We start from the raw sequence: 19,076 nt of genomic DNA, 5'->3' as shown, positions 1-19,076 counted from the left end.
GATGATAGAGTGTCACATGGAAGCTTTGTCATTCTTTATAAATGTATTGTTGGTTCATTCATTCATCCATTTTCATTCATTCATTCATTCTGTGGGGGTTTAAAGGAAGGAGGTCCTCACAGGCTCATATTTGAATGTTTGTTTCCTAGTTGGTTGAACTCTTTTGTAAAGATAAGGAGATGTGATCTTTTTTGGAAGGAAGTGACTCTGGGTGTGTTCCCTATCTCTCTCTCTCTCTGTCTCTCTCTCCTTTCTCATTCTCTCTCTGTCTCTCTGTCTCTCTCTATCTCTCTCTGTCTCTCTCTATCTCTCTCTTCTCTCTCTCTCTCTCCCCCCTCTCTATCTCTCTCTCTTGTTTCCTGTTTCCCCTTCCTCCCAATCTCTCCCTCCCTGTCTGCCATCTGGTGGTAGATCAAGGTGTGAGCATTCTCAGCCATTCCTTCTCTCTGCCATCATGGACTGTAACCCTATTAATAATCCAAACTAACCACTTTTTGCAGAAGGTGCTTTGATTTTGATTATGGTGTTTATTCAGAACCATGGAAAATTAATGGACATCTTCAGGAATGTTCTGTTTCTAATGATGTGGAGTTTCATGTCATACAACTATGTGTTCCTTTTCTGGCTATTTCCTCTCCAATGTCTCAATCATCCTTCAGTTCTTTAGCCAAGTTTCCTCCACACACTTCACCCAGCTACTTACATGTGACAAGAGGAAAACATGATGTCACGTATCTAGCAAACCTAGAGCTCACAAATGAGAGACATTGGATATTTGTCATCTTGAGGCTTGGTCATCTGTTGGGTATGGCTGTCTCATTCAGTCTTTCACCAGTGGAAGGAAATTTTTCATTGGTTATATCACTTAGCATTTGAAACAGGGCTGTAATTGGTGTCAGTGTTTAAGTATCTCTGGGGTGTACTGATTCTCTGGGATCTAAGAACATTCTGCATGCAAAGCTATTCAGCAGTCCATGGAGGGTTAACTACTAGAGATGTGAAATAAAACTGCATCTAAAAATAGCACAAGAATCAAACCAGGTACATGCATTAGCAACCAGATGCAGCATTGTTTGAGTTGTAACATTCAAAACTGTAAATGTTCATAGAGACCCACTACAGTGTCATGCCAAGCATTTAGATAACACTATAAAGGCATATAGAAAGGGGCTACAGTGTTATCAGGGGAGTCCCAGACAGATAGGATCCTGTACTCATACTATAGGACAAGTCAGAGGCCTCAAACCAGACCAATGACTCATTGCAATGAACAATTTGAAGTAATGCTGTTTAAACAAAGGAGTATACTTGTGTGATGCACCATGACACACCTCAGCTATCACAGAAAGAAGGTTTTTATTCATTTTTATATTTGGTTTCTTTTGCAGAGTTGTGTTTCAAGGGTAGAGGGAGGCTATGCAGAGAGGGAATTGGTGAGCAGGATTGGGTGTAAATGCACAATTCACAAAGTATCAATGGAAAGTTTAAAGACATTAAGGAGGTTTTACTTATTTATATCCGTATAAATAAAATTATACATGGAATAGCAATTAGAGAACAAATTGTGTATGAATTTAAAGGAGAGCTGAAGTATATGAATGGGGGGGGAGGTTGGAAAGAGAAACAGTAATCTCAAATTTGTACAAAATGGTGTAAAATTACAAGATGTTGACCACACGACCCAGGTCCAGCACTGAAAACATACAGCATAAAAAAAAAAAAAAAAAAAAAAAACTAACACAGAGCTTTGCAAATGACAGAGTTGGAAAGTTCTAATTCACATAAAACCTGCCAATATATTGTAAAAAAAAAAATCTATGTGAAAGAAAGGCTTTCCACAGAGAAGAAAATTGTCTTATCCAGGAAATTAACACAGCTGTGACTGAGATTGGTGCAGACAACAATTGAGTCTTCTGGGGGCATGGGTTAGATGCATTGGGTGCCTTGCCAGACTGAAATCAATCATGGTGCTTTTGCCTATGACACCCTGTAATCCACAAACCTTAGTATTTGCACGAATTTCCACCATTTCGAAAAGATGTCCAACAGAGAGGACCCGAAAATAAAATGAAATTGAGTCTGGATCACATTTCCTGCATACTGGAACTTAGGCACCAGGGGTTTCATCCAGAGTTTCCTCCACCTGAACCTTGGATTTTCAAAGGATCCCACTACAGCCTTCCTGGCAAAGTCTGTTTCCATGTGAAAAGGAAAGTACCTAGAAACAAAATCAACTGTGTTTTTTGAAGTCAAGGTCTGATTCCACCCAGGCCTGCTGATAGCACAGGGGAACTTGACTTGGCTGACAAGTCGCAGCCATTGGTGATCCAGGATCAGACAACCAGAAACTCAGGCACTGGACACTGGGGATCTGTAAGAGGTGCATTGCTGGTGAAACACTGCCCACTGCTGCAGAATTCACTGGCCTGGAACTTGCAAGCAGAGCTGCAGGTCTCTGTGAATGGTTTAGGACTCCTTCACTGGCTCCTGCCTCCCTATTGATATGGAAAGCAGGTGGGTGCAGTATCCTTGTACTTATCCATGATCACAAGGCAGTGCTAGGGAGAAGCCAACAGGCTGCCCTTTTTGCTGCATCTCCCTAGACCAAGAAGAGGGCTCCAGGCATTTCTAAGGATAGGCCTCCTTAGAAAGTATGAGTAGAGAGATGTCAGCCTATAGGGAAAAGTTGCATCGCCCTGAACCAAGTTGTCCAAGAATGCTAAAGCCTAAAGCCAGACCTGCCTTCCCACTGCAAGTTGTATCAGGGTTGTCCCCTTCCCTGCCTTCCCATGAATCCTAAAAACCAGTGATCCTGGCTGCAATCAGTGCATTGAAAAACGAGTCTGAACAAGGCAAAACATTTCCCTTGAAATCATTTATTAAAGTATTAAAAAACGACAGGGATCATTTTCAAAGGCAGCCTGTTGGAGCCTGGTTCCAGCAACAAAAGGAAAGCACCAAGGAATAAAAGCCAGTAAGAGATTTGAAATCATCATTGGATTTGGTCCTTAGTAGGCTGAGCACTGAACGGAACTTGGCTCTTGAAGCTCTTAAACTCAATAACCCAATGGCCTGTGGCACAAAACCTGCTTATCAAAAGGAGTCAGACAACTGATCATTTTTTCTGTGTTTAGAGACACCCAAAGGCAGAGAGAGGCCTAAGAAACAAACCAATACCCCAGCAATCCCATCACATCCCCTAAGTACTATGAGAACAGTGGGTTTGCCCAGAATCCCACCAGAGCCTGCATGGCCAAGTCTAATCCCCGAGAGAACACAAAAGTACAATCACATGCCAAATCACGAGAAAAAAAATCTCATAGGAGGTTTCTATTCATCCTCGGATTTTGTCCATTGTCTGCTAGTCGATGAACAGAACTTGGCTCTGTGGACAATTCACAGGTTGAAAACCGTAACTTTGCAGATGACCAACTACTTGAAATCCCAAAGAAATCAGAACATTGATTTTTCAGTGTTTAGAAACACTGGTATGTCAAGAGGCAGAGAAAAAAAAAAAAAAAAAAAAAAAAAAAAACCTGGAGATCCCTGCACATCACCTGTGTACTCCAAATGGGAACAGTTGGTTCTCACAGAATCCCACAGGAGCCTGCTGGCAGAGTCTGATCCTGGTCATAACACAAAAGCACAATCCTGTACAAATTCCCAGGAAAAAAAATATCATGAAACAAAATTGCATATGGGGTTTGAAATCAGGGTCGGATTTCAGCTCCACACTACTAAGAGCCAAGCAGAACTTAGCCTGTCTGATAACTCGCAGCTCCAAGGGAATGTGGTCCAGAGAACTTAAAGTTCCAGTGCTGACTATCATTAATCACCACCAGTCCCAAGGCCAGCACCTTTATGTCCCCTGAGTGCCTGCAGCACCCAAGCAGAAATGGCAGTCTGCAAATGGGCCCTATCCCTTTGAGCTAGAACTCCTTTCTTGGCTCCTGCTATCAGCAATCCCCCTTCCAATGTGGAAAAGCAGATAGGTGCACTAAACCTGGACTTTGCCATGATGGCAAGGTTGGGCTCAAACCCGGGGCCAGTGCCAGCGAGGAGCCATCAGGGAAGCCTCTTGAGCTGCTTGCTCACAGCACAAGTACAGGCCAGTGGATAACCAGGAGGTCACCTGAGAAAAGATGGCTATTGATAGGACAGCAGACAGGGCATAGCTTTGGGGCCCTGGACAAAGCCCTGTGTAGTGAAAGCCTAAAGCCAGACCTGCTTTCCTGTTGCAGGTTGAATTGCAGTTGCCCACTTCCTGGCCTTTCCATGAATCCTAGAAACCGGTGATCCTGGCCACAATCAGTGCCTTGGAAAATGGGCCCGCACATTCCATTTGAAACCATTTATTAAAGAATTAAGAAATGACATGGACCGTCCACTACAAATCGCTGCTTGTTTATTGTGGAAGCAGGGGACTGTGCTGAGATAACTGGCTGTGGGTAATGGAGAGATTTAGGCACACAGATACTCTCTGGCACAGACCTTGCTCTAAAACTCCAGGAAGGCGCCTGCTGCTGCACACTCTAAGGCTCCCTGCTACCATTGTTCGGTGGGCATCAGCCACAGAGCTAGAGGCTTTGCAGGCGAAGAAAGAGCTTCAGGAGTCCTGACAAAGTCGGGAGTCCACTTCTGCAGTCTCCCATGGCTGATGGCCAGTAACACTGGAGCCACTCCTTCCACAGGTCTAGGTGTCCTCTGCATCGTCGCCAAGGCAGGGCGCTATAGAACAGGACCCAGGCTGCATGGCCACCATGAATGGTTCTTCTGCAGCATCCTCCCGGGTTTCCGGAGTGGCGGGTTTCTCTGGCTGTTCCTCATGGATGGTGATTTTCTATCTGGTCCTCGGCATGTTCCCATTGGATGATAGCGATGACTACAGGAACAACCATTTCCAGGGTGATTGATGACATGGATGGATTCTATCCAGGGACGTACTCTTGCGGGATCCAGAGCACTTCGGAGCGCAGCATCCCTGACTGTGTGATCACCTTCCAGGAGCAACAGCCTGGATGTCATAGATCGACACTGGAATCCATAGAGCGAACTGGGATCCCGAGCGAATGGCGATATGGAGCGAATAGGTGTCCAGAGCGAGTGGTTGTCGAAGGGAGCAGTTGTCCAGAGGGAGTGCCTATCCAGAGCCATTGGCTGTCTGAAGCGATTGTGATCTGGAGGGAGCCGGTATCGTGAACAAGCGGGGGCTCAGAGAGAGCAGGTGTCGGGGCGGGCGAGACCATGTCTGGAGCCAGTCAGTCCTTGGATAGATCCATTCCCTCGACATCATCGATCAACACTGGAAGTGGTTGTTCTTTTTAGTCATTGTCGCCATCATCGAACAAGAACACTCCAAGGAAAGGATGGAAAGAAAGAGGCCCGGGACCGCGGTCTTCTGGGAAGCTGGGGAGCAGAGGAGACTGGGCCTCTTGTATGGGAGGGAAGGAATCCCAGGCCTGCTTCACTTGCTCTGACCAGAAAAAGCCGACTCCATCCCTGGAGCAGCACTGACCTCTAGAGGGCAGCAGCACGTGCACCAGTGCAGGCGGAAGGGTCTTCTGCAGGCTCTGTGCGCTGGGCATTTGTAGTCTTCGAGGAGGGCGGGGCTGTTGAATTGGGAAATACCCCCAGCTGAAAACGTCCCTTTGGCAGGTGGACTTCTGAATGAAATCGGTGAAGGAAAGTAATCGGACAAAATTTCTATCCATAGCGGGCTGGGATCCATAGCTAGCTAGAACCCAGAGCCAGAGTGTGCCTGGAGCAAGAGCGCCTGTCCTAAGGGGCTGGGGATCTGGAGTGTCCGGGAGCGAGCGGGTGTCCAAGGGCGAACTGGTGTATGGGAGTGAATGGGTGTCCAGATCATGCGGGTGTCTGGGAGCAAACGGATGGGTCCAGAGCGCGAGTGCCTGTCCGGAGCGAGTGGGTGTCCAGGAGCAAGCGAGTGATCAGTAGCGAATGGGTGTCCAGGAGCGAATGGGTGTCTGGGAACAAGCAGGTGTCCTGGATCGAGTGGTGTCTGGGAGCGAGTGGGAGTCCGGGAGCCAGCGGATGTCCGGGATCGAGTGGGTGTCTGGAAGCGAGACTGTGTCCGGGAGCGAACCGGTGTCCGAAAGCTAATGGGTGTCCTGGAGGGTGCGGGTTTCCGGGAGCGAGTGGGTGTCCTGGAGCGAATGGGTGTCCGAGAGCTAGAGGGTGTCCGGAATCCAGCAGGTGTCTGGGACCAAGCAGGTGTCTGGGAGGGAGCAGATGTCTGGGAGTAAGCGGGTGTCTGGGAGCGAGTGGAGGTCCGGGAGCGAGTGAGTTTCCGGAGCCAGAGCGGCTGTCCTTAGCCAGTGGGTGTCCGAAATCGAGCGGGTGTCCCATAGGGAGCGGGTGTCCGAGATCCAGCCTCTGTCTGGGACCGAGCAGGGTCCCGGGAGCGAGTAGGTGTCCGGAACGAATGTGTGTCTGGGATCCAGCCGGTGTCTGGGTAAGAGCAGGTGTCCAGGAGGGAGCAGGTGTCCGGGAGCGAGCGGGTGTCCGGGGAGCTAGTGTGTGTCCTAGGCAAGCATGTGTCCCGAGCGAGAGCGCCTGTCCCTAGCTAGTGGGTGTCCGGGAACAAATGGGTGTCCGGGATCCAGCTGGTGTCTGGGACCGAGCAGGGGTCTGGGAGCGAGCCGGTGTCCAGGAGCGAGATCGCCTGTCCTTAGCTAGTGGGTGTCCGGGAGCGAGCGGGTGTCCTGAATCCAGCAGGTGCCCAGTAGCGAGCCTGTCGGGGAGCGAGTGGGTGTTGGGGATCGATTAAGTGTCCTGGAGCAAGCGCGTGTTCGGGAGATAGGGAGTGTCAGCAGCGAGAGCATCTGTCCTTAGCAAGTGGGAGTCCGGGAGCAAATGGGGGTCCGAAAGCTAATGGGTGTCCCCGAAGCATGCTGGTGTCTGGGAGCAAGCGGGTTTCCTGGGGGAGCGTGTGTCCAGAGGGAAAGCACCTGTCATTAGCGAGCGAGCGGGTGTCCGGGATTTGAGCCGCGTCCGGGATGGAGAGGTGTGTCCGGTATTGATCCGGTGTCCTGGAGCGAGCGCTTGTCTGGGAGGTAGCAGGGGTCCTCAGCGAGAGCTGTTGTCCTAAGATCCTAAGAGAGTGAGTGTCCGGGAGCAAATGGGTGTTTGGAATCCAGCGGGTGTACCGGAGAGAGCCGGCTGTATGGAGCGAGCTATGATGCAGAGCAGTGGGTTTCTCTGGCTGTTCGTGATCACACAGTCATGAAGGGAGCTTTCCGAGGTGCTCTGGACCCCCGAAAGAGTCGGTCCTGGGATCCATCCATTCCCTCAATGTCATCGATAGACACTGGAAGTGGTTGTTCTTTGTAGTCATTGCCGCCATCATCGAACAAGAACACTCCAAGGAAAGGATGGAAAGAAAGAGGTTTGGGACCGCGGTCTTCCGAGAAGCTGGGGAGCAGAGGAGACTGGGCCTCTTGCATAGGAGGGAGGGAATACCAGGCCTGCTTTGCTTGCTGGGACCAGAAAGTCGACTCCATCCCTGGAGCAGCACTGACCTCTAGAGGGCAGCAGCGCTTGCACCAGTGCAAGCAGAGGAGTCTTCTGCAGGCTCTGTGAAGTGGGTATTTGTAGTCTTCGAGGAGGGCGGGGCTGGTGAATTGGGAAATACCCCCAGCTGAAAACGTCCCTTTGCTAGAGGGACCTCTGAATAAAATCGGTAAAGGAAAGAAATCGGACGAATTTTCGATCTATAGCGAGCTGGGATCCGGAGTGAGCATGTGTCCTGAGCGAGAGCGCCTGTCCAGAGGGATTGAGGATCCAGAGCGAGCAGGTGTCCAGGAGAGAGTGGGTGTCCAGGAAAGAGTGAGTGTCCGGAGCGAGAGCGCCTGTCCTTAGAGAGTGGGTGTCCAGGATCGAGCCAGTCTCCGGAATCGCGCGGGTGTCCAGTAGTGAGCCTGTAGGGGAGCGAGTAGGTGTTAGGGATCAATTGAGTGTCCTGGACCTCCTGGAGGGAGGTAGCAGGTGTCTGCAGCGAGAGCACCTATCCATAGCGAGTGGGTGTCCGAGAGCGAGTGGGTGTCCGGGAGCCAGCGGTTGTCCAAAGCGAGTTGGGATAAGGAGCGAGCAGGTGTCCTTAGCAAGGTGTGATCAGGTTCAAGGGGGTCCGGAGCAAGCAGGGCCTTGGAGGGAGCAGGTGTCAGGGGGAGCATAGTTCTGGAGGGAGCTGGTGTTCAGAGGGAGCCTGTGTTGGGAGCAACCATCTGTCTGGAGCGAGCGTTTGTCCAGAGGGAGCGGGAGCACGGAGCGAGCAGGGATACAGAGCAGGTCATACAACTCGCAGCTACTAGGGAACTTTGTCCAGAGAACTTAGAAGTTCCAATCCTGACCTTTATTAATCCGCCTCAGCCCCAACGCCAGCCCCTCTGCGCCCCCTGGTGTACAGAAGTAGTCAGACTGCCTGCAGCTCCCAAGCCCAATTGGCAGTCTGCAAATGGACCTTTTTCTCTTCTGCCTTGGACTCCCTAGTTGGCTCCTACTCCCCCATGCCCTGCCACTCTTTGGAGGAGCCTACAAGGAGACTAACAGTGGTCTTTCCCAGAATTGCAATGGTGAGCTAAACCCTTCCTGTGCAAGGAGAAGCCCTGAAGTTTCCTCCTCCTCTTGCCTTCTGGACACCTGCTGGCTGAGGCCATAACAGGAAGGTGACCCCAGAGAGGAAGGAAGGCAGGAGACAGAGGACAGAAGGCGACCCCAGAGAGGAAGGAAGGCAGGAGACAGAGGACCAGCTGAAAAGACTCCGCTTTGGGGCCCTGGACAGGTTTTTGCTTGACCTAGTCCTTGCAAAATAGGAATGCAGCCATGACTGAGATTCGGTCCAAACATTGACTTCATAGTCTTTGTGGAGCAGAGGTCTGAGTCCCAGGAAATCTTGCCTCATCAAAATCTGTTGTAAGGATGGACTTGGCACAAAACCATAAAAGATGTACATTGGAGAAATTATCACCGTTTAGAAAAGACGCAAGGCGAAGAGGTGGCAAAAACAAAATGTTACTTGTATGTGTAAAACTGATCACTTGGTATTGAACAAGCAATCGGCCTGCCATATCTACAGTACCACTCCCAGACCTAAGGCTCATTGCAGAAGAATCATTGCAGAAGACACGGTTGGAAGAATGTAAGAGCCAGAGGGTTAGGAAGTTAGCTGTAACACTGTATCTCCTAAGAATGTCAGAATCTGCACCCATGAAAGTCTCACCAACAGAACTGCCTAAACAGTAGCCAAAGGAGGTCAACAGAAGACTTAACTAAAGTCCGTGTGGGGGACTCCAGGGAGCCTCAATCCTACACAAAGAATTCCAGGACACTAAAAAGTGATGGGGGTTGAGAAATTCTCTTTGTTTTCTAATTTACAGAGTTACATGGCAGAGGGGGAAGTGCTCTTACAGATGGAACTGCTTTCCCCAACTCGATTTGGCCAAAGCTTTCTGCTCTTAACTGACAGTGAAACTGAATGGCATTCCCAGCCTTTGCATGTACATCTAAAAAGAGGAAGAATGCAATAACTGAAGTGACCTGGGATGTTCATTTTACCTTTGCAGTTTTCTGCACCAGAACCAGAGATGGATCAGTCTCTTCATAGTCCAGGAAAGCTGGATTTCTAGGTCAGATCATATCACCTTTGTCATGGTACCCATTAATCTTGCACCTGGTCCTCTCCAAGCCTTGGCAGCCAGCTTCCTCTCCAGAGGCTCTGGAGTCCCGAGATCAGAAACTCTTCTGACCAGTGTAAAGCAAGAGTTACTCCCTGAAAAGTTTCCCCCTCTCACAATATGAGTTTCCCCCTCTCACAATATGAATTACCCAGTGTAAAATTGGTGGCTGAGATCACCACCATTGGATCAGACATTACTGCTCCTTCAGTGTTAACTCAGAGTTACTCATTGGTGATTTTCCCACACCTAGATCAGAAACTCATTATTTTTTTCAATGATTTTCAAAGGAGCTGAGTCAAGGTTACAGATGTGGGGGCCACATATGTTCTCTATTTTTAAAGGAAGAAAAGTTAATTTTCTCTCTAACTTTGTTTCTTCCTGTCCTGTGCCAGCAGACACTAGCTGGTTGCTGTAATTCTTGCAATTTCTCTGATCTTTTTCCTATGGTCACAGTTTAGTCTAAACCTGCCTGGTGCAATTGGGGGAATTCAGCCTGAGTTTCTCTTCACACTTTCACTAATTGCTAGAAGGTTCCCTGAGGCAGATCCTCCCAGGATTTCTGGTCTTGGGTGGCTCAGTGCACATATTTCACTTCTGCAGCAGCATGAATAAGAGTGACCCACACGTGTGTAACTTGCACTTTTAGTGGCTCAGCCCAACTGGGGGACTCCTGGTGTCAGCCCCGTGGGGGACCAGCAGTGAGTATTCTTCTGAGCTCTTCTTACACTGAGTGCCACTGGTTTCTTCTCCAGAGCTCTGTCAAGTTTTCCTATAAAACCATCATCTCTGTGGCAGGCCCCTGTTTTCCTGTATCTGAGGCTTCTTGATTTTACCACTTTTCTTTATAGGCGCTGATTCTTGGCTCTGAGCACCAGGTCACTCCAGGAGAAGGAGTCAAACCAGCTCAAACTAGATGTGAAATGGTTTGAACATAGGTGCCTTCCAGTGCTGCCTGACTGTGATTCCAGGAGACTTAAAAGTTAGCCATAGCTAGCCAGGGATCAACCAAACCACATAGACTTTTTCTGCAGGTGTCTTAGTCAGCAGGGCACCAGATCTGGGGATTCTAGCAAAGGCATTCAGCAGTGCAGGAGAATATCATGGCCCAGCATATTCCGGTTTGCTCTAGGTAAGTCCTATTTTAAAACTTTAGATGCATTTCATTTCCCCAAAATCTAGGTGGCAGGCAAAGGGACCTTTTTGTACTTTCATTTTGAGCCCCTTTCTATTCACTATTACACACTTTCACTGAAAGAAGCACCACTAACAGACCATCCTGCAGCCTGTCACCAGAAGGGTGGACTGACAGGAGAGCATCACAGTGCCAGGCTGAGATGTTAAATGGTTTCACTCAGAGACTCCCACACTAGCAGGAGGGCCCTGTCCTTCTACAGACTTGCTTATTGCAGTGTGGCTTTGGTTGGTTCTCTTCTTGCCCCTCACCTCCTTGGTGTGTTGTTTCTGTTTTATACACTCTAAAAACAACCTTTGCCTTTTTCACTTGACAGTCCCTCAACAACCTGCTTTCCAGTTGCTTGCTGTCTGCTTCCAAACTAATATGCCTCCAGTCCAGGGCAGCATGGAACCCAGCTATGCCAGCCGCTCTCTGCCTGCCTTCTGTCTAGACACAAAAGACTATAGCATAGAAATGTTACATGTGTTCATCTCAAACACAGGAAATAAAACAGGAGACAGAAAGAGGCATTGGAAAAGTATGCAGGTGGAGAGGAGATTCCCTGTCCTGAAGCTTCATCTCTACACTGAGCTGTTTCCCCCTAACCATTTCTCTCCTGGGAATACAGGACTAGCATCTGCTCAGGAATCCAGCTGACCAAAGAACTGTTAACTGTGTGGATTTCCAAGCAGGGTCTGGTGAAACATGACTTAGAGTAGCACATAGAATAGAACTTTTCCCTTTTCCTGATAGAAGTTTTCTTTTCTCCACTTAGGACCTTTTCACTTCTCCCCTTAGATAGCTTTCATAGGAAACTTTTCACTTTTTGTAGAGAGGGTGCAGTGGTTAAGACATTAGCTGTTCCTCCAGAGGACTCAGTTCCCAGCGCCCACAAGCTGGCCCACAACTGTCTATGACTCCAGTTCCAAGGGATCTGATGCCCTGTACTGGCTGATTTTGTGTGTCAACTTGACACAAGCTAGAGTCATCAGAGAGAAAGGAGCTTCAGTTGAGGAAATGCTTCCATTAGATCTAACTGTAAGGCATTTTCTCAATTACAGATTGATGGGAGAGGGCCCATCCCATGGTGGGTGGTGCTACCTCTGGGCTGGTGGTCCTGGGTTCTATAAGAAATCAGGCTGAGCAAGCCATATGTAGCAAGGCAGTAAGCAGTATCTCTGCATGGACTCTGCATCAGCTCCTCCTTCCAGTCCTGCTTTAGTTCCTGCCCTGACTTCTTTCAGTGATGGACTATGATCTGGATGTATAAGCCAAATAAACTCTTTCCTCCCCAACTTGGTTTTTGCTCATGGTAGTTACAGCAATAGAAACCCTGAGACACACCCTCATACATTCATCATACAGGTGAAACACCAATACACATAGAATAAGAAAATAAACCATTTAATAAAATAAAAAAAGAAAACAGCTAAGGGGCTGAAGAGATGTTTAGTGATTAAGACCACTTGCTGCTTGTGAGGCCTGGAATTCAGATCCCAGCACTCATATCAGGAGACTCACAAGTGTCTAAATCTTTAGCTCTAGGGGATCCAACCCTCTTCAGGCCTTCCAGGGCACATGCAAGCATGTGACATACATCTAAATAAACAAAATCTTTTGAAGTAGCTTCTAAAATATACAGTAATATTCCAAAGGTGAAAGGGTATGGAGCACAGTTACTTCCCTCAGACAGCAGCCAATGAGGAAGTTGCAAGGCTCAGCCCTGCCTCCTGGAGCTGTACATGTTAAGAGCAGACAATCAGAGCTAGGTTTGTGGGTGTACATCAAACAATTCTACCTGAAAATTTTTACCAAAACAGCCTTGGCAGGTCCCTGAGAAACACCCAGAGCATTGAGGGTGAGGAGAAGGCAGAATCTATGATGTCATTATCTGATCTCTGTGACATAGGCTTTCGATGCCAGAGAGTGAGAGCTGCTTTCAGGGAAGGAGCCCCTCAGCTCCCACTGGGGCTTTGCCCCTTAGGCAAAGCCTCAGTCTCTTGGAGCCTTTTACCAGCTGGCCCTACTGTTGCTGCCACTGGCTCTGATAACCCTTCTGAGCCAAGGCCAGGCTGAGGGAGAAGGATTGAGGGTTGAGGTGTTGAGGGTGACAAGAGGCCAGGGGCACCATTGAGCCAGGAAACTAGGATACTTACAAAATCTGTGTGTCAGGATTAGGACAAAACCCTATACTACAGAAGAGCTCTGTGTACCAGAAAAAGGACTGAGGGAACTGCTCAGACTGGAATCCTGGGTCAGCGTCAGTTTAGGGGTCTGAGTGTGGGGGCGAGAAGAAGGTAGATAGATGGTTCTGTGACTCTACTTTCTCTTCCAGGTCCCCTATTTGGGTGAAGTGTCTTTTGAAACGGTGGAAGGCACACAAGTTGGTAAAGCACCGCACAGTCCTCTCCAGTCCTTTCCCCATTTTGGCCTTCAGTGCTCTTTGCTGCCCATTTCCCCTCAGTCCCTAAGTCTTTCCAGCCATAATCTCCAATTTTCTAACCTTCTCTACAGCACCTTGCCAGATTTTCTGACCTCAAAGGTGACAAAGTGCTGGTCTTCGTTGTTTTGAGACAGACTCATGGAGCCCAGGCTAGCCTCAAGCTCCTTATATCCCCACAGCGATTACAGGCTTGTTCCAGCATGGCACCCTTACGTGGTGTTGGAGTCATGCCCAGGACTTGGTGCATGCTAGACAAACGATGTAGCAGCTGAACTACATCCAAAGACCTCACATTGAGGGTCTTGCGTTCACACTGGAAATGAGCACCTGATGCAGAATCCAGAAGTTGACCAATCATTCTGACATCGTGACCTCTGTCTTTTTCTCTGCAGGTCCTACAGACTGTGTCTTTCTCCTGATTCCACCCAAAGAGTTGCGGTTGTCCCTCAGGTCCCCAGGGACAGCTCTCATTCTCCATCTCCATACATCCCCAGCCAATGGCTGAGGAAACATGAGGAGCCAAGATTAGAGCAGACTCTGGACTGAGCACGCCACAGCCAGGTAGAAGAGGCTGCTTGTCCCCTTGGCCTGCTGCTGATGCCTGCAGCAGAACGAGCTGCTGCAGCCACAATCTGCACAAAAGGCAGTCTTAACTACAAGCCACAGCTGGCTTCAGAGATCCCCACACTGACTGTTAGGTCTCTAACCACTAGTCTTGTCACCCCATCTGCTTCCCACCTGGATTCAAGACAATGTTGCATCAAAACAAGGACCAGGTGCTGCTACAGAATGCAGTATCCCCAGAGTGTCCCCCTCAGGTCCTCTCACAGTTCATGGACTCCCCTCCACCCAACTTAGCATCTCTTTCTCCTCATCAGACCCTCCCTTCTTCCCACTTTCCTTTGCCCACCACCACGCAGGCATATTTAATTTCTGCTCTGACACAGACCCCGTCTCCTGGACCTCACTTCTACTCTTTGGATTCGAATTCTGACTTTGTTCCTCTTCCCTACTCTTCCTCTCTCCCAGGATCCTCCTCTTGCTTTTGCCAAAACTATACTTATTTTGGTGAACAACTCCCCTCTCCTCACTCCACCTTTCCCTCCAACTATCAGCTCTGTCTCTCTCCCCCTCTTACCAGCTCCTCCTCTCTTTCCCAGCTACAAAATTCCTCTCCTCACTCCTACCAGTCCGCTTCATCCCTCCAGGACTTTCAAAGCTCTAGGGTCACATCCCCCATCCCCACGTCATCTTCTCAAGGAATTCAGAGGAACAAGCAAGCATGGCAGTGGCCTCCATCCAGAAGCATCAGGTCCTCTGGGGTGGCAGGGGGATGTGTGCCAAGCAAGGTGGACCCTACAGAATTCAAGGACCCAGGGGCCCTCGCCAAAGCCCTGGTGGCCCATGTGGGGCACCACAGAATTGCACAAGACCTACAGCTACAGATTCTGCAGCACATGTGGCTAGGCACAACTGGCCCGGCCCCAGTCATGGAGTACCCCATATGTCTAGTGTGCCTCCAGCTCCGCACCCCATCTTGTCCCACCCCCAAGTACAAGACTATACCTCGGCTGCTTGCCTTCCCACAACTACTGCCGTGTGCCCAGGGCCAGGAATCTGGGCCTCTCCGAATAGGCATTGGCTTTGGCCTCTACCTGCCTCGGGGCCAGGCCAAGGCTTTGCATCTGTTGCCAAACAAAAGAAGAAAAAGACTGGTGGATGTAGAGTCCCAGGCAGAGACCCTCCAGAGTCAAAAGCCTGCAACCCGAGCATCAGTGCAAACCACTGGCACAATCTTCCAGACTGGGAGCCTTTGATCTGTAGACCTTCAATCACCAAAACCCAGCCAGTGCTTCAGGTCTCTACTTCAGGAGCCAATACAGGTCACTGTTTCCACAAAGCCCAGGCCTTCTGTCTCAAAGTGGTCTGTGTCCCTAGGGTCTATTCCATGAAAGTCTCCATCTTAATTCCAGAGCAGCGGAGACCCTCTGGAACACCCCTTCCAAACTCCACCCTCCCTACCAGGACTTCTCAGTCCTTGGGGTGGCACAGAGACACCTTGAAGGGATGGCTGGCCAGAAGCCAGGTGTGTTCTCCTGTCCTGAACCCTGGGAACCCCTTGTGGAGTGTGCTCTCCCCTAGTTGAAGGGACCAGAGGCACCCAAGGCCTCATTTGCCCTTCAGTGTATCCAATAAAGCCTAACCCTGAGAATCTTGTGTTTGTGTCCACAATGTCCACAGAATAGAATCAATGGCAATAGGGATAAGGCCAGTCCCACAAAAGGCTGGGGGACGGAAGGGTGAAGGACACCAAATGCTACATACTAGAGTCCACTCTAGTACCTGATGCTTAGAGACCTCTACAAGGCCCTTCTCATGTTTAATTCAAGTCCCTGGACAGATAATTGAATCAAAGATTAGGCCAATAGGTCTATTTCTCCAGGGACCCCCTGGGTTGACTAGGATGCAGCCGCTCATTGTCCTCACAGGGAAGGACATTGCTAGCAACTCATTATAGGAGAGCACAAGTATCATGTACAGCACATGCACAGACCAGAAACTAGAAGGCTCCTTCAGAAGGGCTAGAGAGATGCTGTCTCAGCACCACTGGGCACCTCACAAGTGTAACTCTAGTTCCAGGGGATCCAATGTCTTCTGTCTTCAGTTGGGACACACACACACGAGAGAGAGAGAGAGAGAGAGAGAGAAAGGTTGAGAGAGAGACAGAGAAAGAGAGACAGAGACTGAGAGACAGAAAAGAGGAAGAGAGGGAGAGGAGAAAAGAGAGTAGAAGAGACAAAAGGAGGAAAAAGGAGAGGGAGAGAAGGGGAGGGGAGGGAAGACCATCCACAGCACTTAGAAGACACCTATCAGGAGCAACCACCACCCATAACTTCTGTGTTCCAGAAGAGGATGTCAAGCCATAAGAAAGAGTCCAATCAGCTGCGGAGGATGCTTTCAAAGTGGGAACTGGTTTCCTCCTATTAAGATATTAGGAATCAGTGAATCTGTTTGGAGTGTCTTTCCTCACCATGACCCAGGAGAAACCACTTCCTCCCAGGAGCAACACATAAAGGCCCTGCTTGTGTTAGTTTGTGTAATTCTCCTCAAGTTGGGACTGCCCCAGTCTGAGAACTTTTTAATTCAAGATTTACTATCTTCAGTATGTCTTCCAGGCCCTCCTTCCATGCCCCACACAAAGATGGCAGCTTAGTCCTCATTCAAGGTTAGGGGTCCATGACAGAGCATCCTGCTAGGGCTGTTGCGAATTGGGGTCCTGAGCTTGCATAGAGTGAGACCCAGGACTGTGGAGCTTGCACACTGAACGCCTGCGCGACCCAGGGGTTCTCGGGAGCCGCAGATCAGGTGTTTTGAGTGGTGGGCAGTCTACAGTGCTGAGAGGGACCAGAGTCTTCCAGGAAACTAGAGCACCAGGTTCTGCAGCTTTCGGAGGTGGGGCTAAGCATGTCCTGTGTTCTGTGGGGCTGGCAGTGAATGCTGGGGCAGGATGTACCAGTGCCTGGGTGTGGAGCTCTACTAGGCCCCGCCCCAATGTGCAGGCTTTGGATAGACCCCAAGACTGGGCTGCTCATGGCTGCCATCACTGCCATCACTGCGGGCAGAGGAGGAGCTGCCAAGACTGGCATAAAGAATGGCGTTGTGAGAATGCAGGGCCACTGGGAACAGGTGATACCTTGGCCCAGGGCGATTCCAGGGTAGCCTGGGGATGCAGAGGTGAGCCTTACCTCTGCTTTAGACCCTGTCCATTTCTAGTGGGAACACCCCACACTGCCACTCGGGTGCTTTTTTCACCTGAGTAGAGCAGTTGAGACATCCAAAATTAGACTGAAAGCTGTGCAGGTCTGAGAAGGCTGGACTGTCTACACAAGTGGGATTATGGGAGCTGGTCCAGGGTTCTTACTCTGGCCTTTTCCAGGAAGGCAGATTGTCTTGTTTGTCTTCAAGCATCTGGAGACTGAATTCTTTTCTTTCTGTAAACTGGACCTTGTAATCTAAGCCCTGATTGCTGTACGAATTGGGAAGCTCCAGGAAGAGAAGGAAGCACAAAGCAACAGCATCAACAACCAAAGAAACACAAAACAAACAAACAACATGAGCTGGAGGTGCAGGAGGAAAGATCTGTAAGTAATGCAGGCATGGGGGACAAAACAGAGACTGAGGGAATGGCCAACCAATAAGCAGCCCAATTAGAGACCCATCCCAGCGCTGAGTATTATTGATACTCTGTCCTGTTTGCAGAGAGGAACATGATGTCCTCTGAGAGACTCCACCCAGCAGCATCTGAATCAGATGGACAGAGCCAAATAGTGGGTGGAACTTGGGGATTTTTATGGAAGAATGAGTAAAAAGATTATAGGTCCGGAAGGGGATAGGAACTTCACAGAGAGACCAACAGAGTCAACTATCCTGGACCTTTAAGGCTTTCAGATTCTGTACCACCAGCCAAAGAACATACACTGGCTGGACCTAGGCCTCCCAGCTCATAGGTATCAGATGTGCAGCTTAACCTTGATGTGGGTCCTGAACATCTGATTGGGGGCCATGCCAAAACTTGTGTGTAAATGGAGTATGTTCTACTAGCTGGGCTGCAAGTCCACCGGCTCCTGCATTCCCGCTCGCTCCTGCACCCCATTTGCATACTACACAGAGACAGGAGACTGCTCCAGAACACAGAGGGCCTGCTTATCAGGGCGCTTCTGCTGGTGGCTTGCTATTAAGGCCTCCGCCACCAGAGGGCACGGCTGTCTACACAATAGCAATTAAAGAACAAATTGGCTAGGAATTTAAAAGAGAGCTGAGGTGTATGCATGAGAGGGTTTGGAAAGAGGAAAGAGTAGAAACATGTTCTTAATAAACAGTAATCTCAAAATTGTAAAACAGAATAAAAGTTACCAGATATTGCCTACACTGCCAAGATCTAGCATTGAAAAAATTGAGCATTAGAGACAGAGAGAGACGAGAGACAGAGAGACAGAGAGAGAGAGAGAGAGAGAGAGAGAGAGAGAGAGAGAGAGAGAAACCTAAAATAGTGCTTTGCAAATGATACAGTTGAAAGTTCTAGTTCACAAAAAACCCTGGAAACATATTGTTCCTTTTTGTCATTGTAACCTGCAGATCACTTGCAGACTCCACCTTCACCCCCTTTCCCACTGCTCCACTCTGCCCTCTTCTGGAAAACAATACAAGAAACCCAGGTGGGTGGGCCATGCTTTTGTCCCTACCAAGCCTGTTAGTGTCCATATCCCACTTCTAATGAAACTCCACCTGCAGGGAAATTCCTCTGACTTGATTAGTGACCACTTCCAACCCCAGACTCCAATCCTGATTTTACCTCTGAAAAACACTTACACAGGAAGGTGGTGGAGAGGAAAGATTTTATTTATGTACACTGTCCATCAGAAAGCAATGATTCTACATAGACTTAAGAAAATATTCCTTAACAAATCAATTGAACAGTCAGGAGGACAAGATAAAGACACTTCCAGACTCCTGGGCATGTGGGGCACAGTCACAGCTCTGAAGTTCACAGAGGCAGCATGAGGCTCTTCCTGAGTTTTTCTCTGGCTCCTGCCAGTGAGTAGTATATTGAAGGATTTCAAGGTGTATTCTCTTCACATTGCTTGGATGTCTTTCCTTTCCAGGTTTCTGTCTCATGTAAGCCTCTGTTTTTGGTCATTTGGGGGTTGGGCACCTTTGGCTTCAGAATTCACCAGGGGCAAGCATGTCTGCAAAGCTGTGTGTG

General features: G+C 49.1%; 2 pseudogenes across 1 annotated transcript; one reads left to right on the top strand and one right to left on the bottom strand.

Annotated features, from left to right (window-relative positions):
- LOC117723848 (serine/threonine-protein phosphatase 2A 56 kDa regulatory subunit gamma isoform-like) overlaps positions 1–19,076 on the bottom strand; it is a 691,904-nt pseudogene that overhangs the window by 362,231 nt on the left and 310,597 nt on the right.
- On the top strand, positions 13,272–15,506 carry LOC117723852 (proline-rich protein 30-like; annotated as a pseudogene). Its single transcript, XR_013105039.1, has 2 exons — positions 13,272–13,411; positions 13,705–15,506. The product of XR_013105039.1 is annotated as a proline-rich protein 30-like (transcript).

This window comes from Arvicanthis niloticus, chromosome 19 (assembly GCF_011762505.2).
Source record: "Arvicanthis niloticus isolate mArvNil1 chromosome 19, mArvNil1.pat.X, whole genome shotgun sequence".
Lineage (NCBI taxonomy): Eukaryota > Metazoa > Chordata > Mammalia > Rodentia > Muridae > Arvicanthis > Arvicanthis niloticus.
The sequence above is the reverse complement of the archived record's forward strand: the minus strand, read 5'-3'. Positions and strand labels throughout refer to the sequence as shown.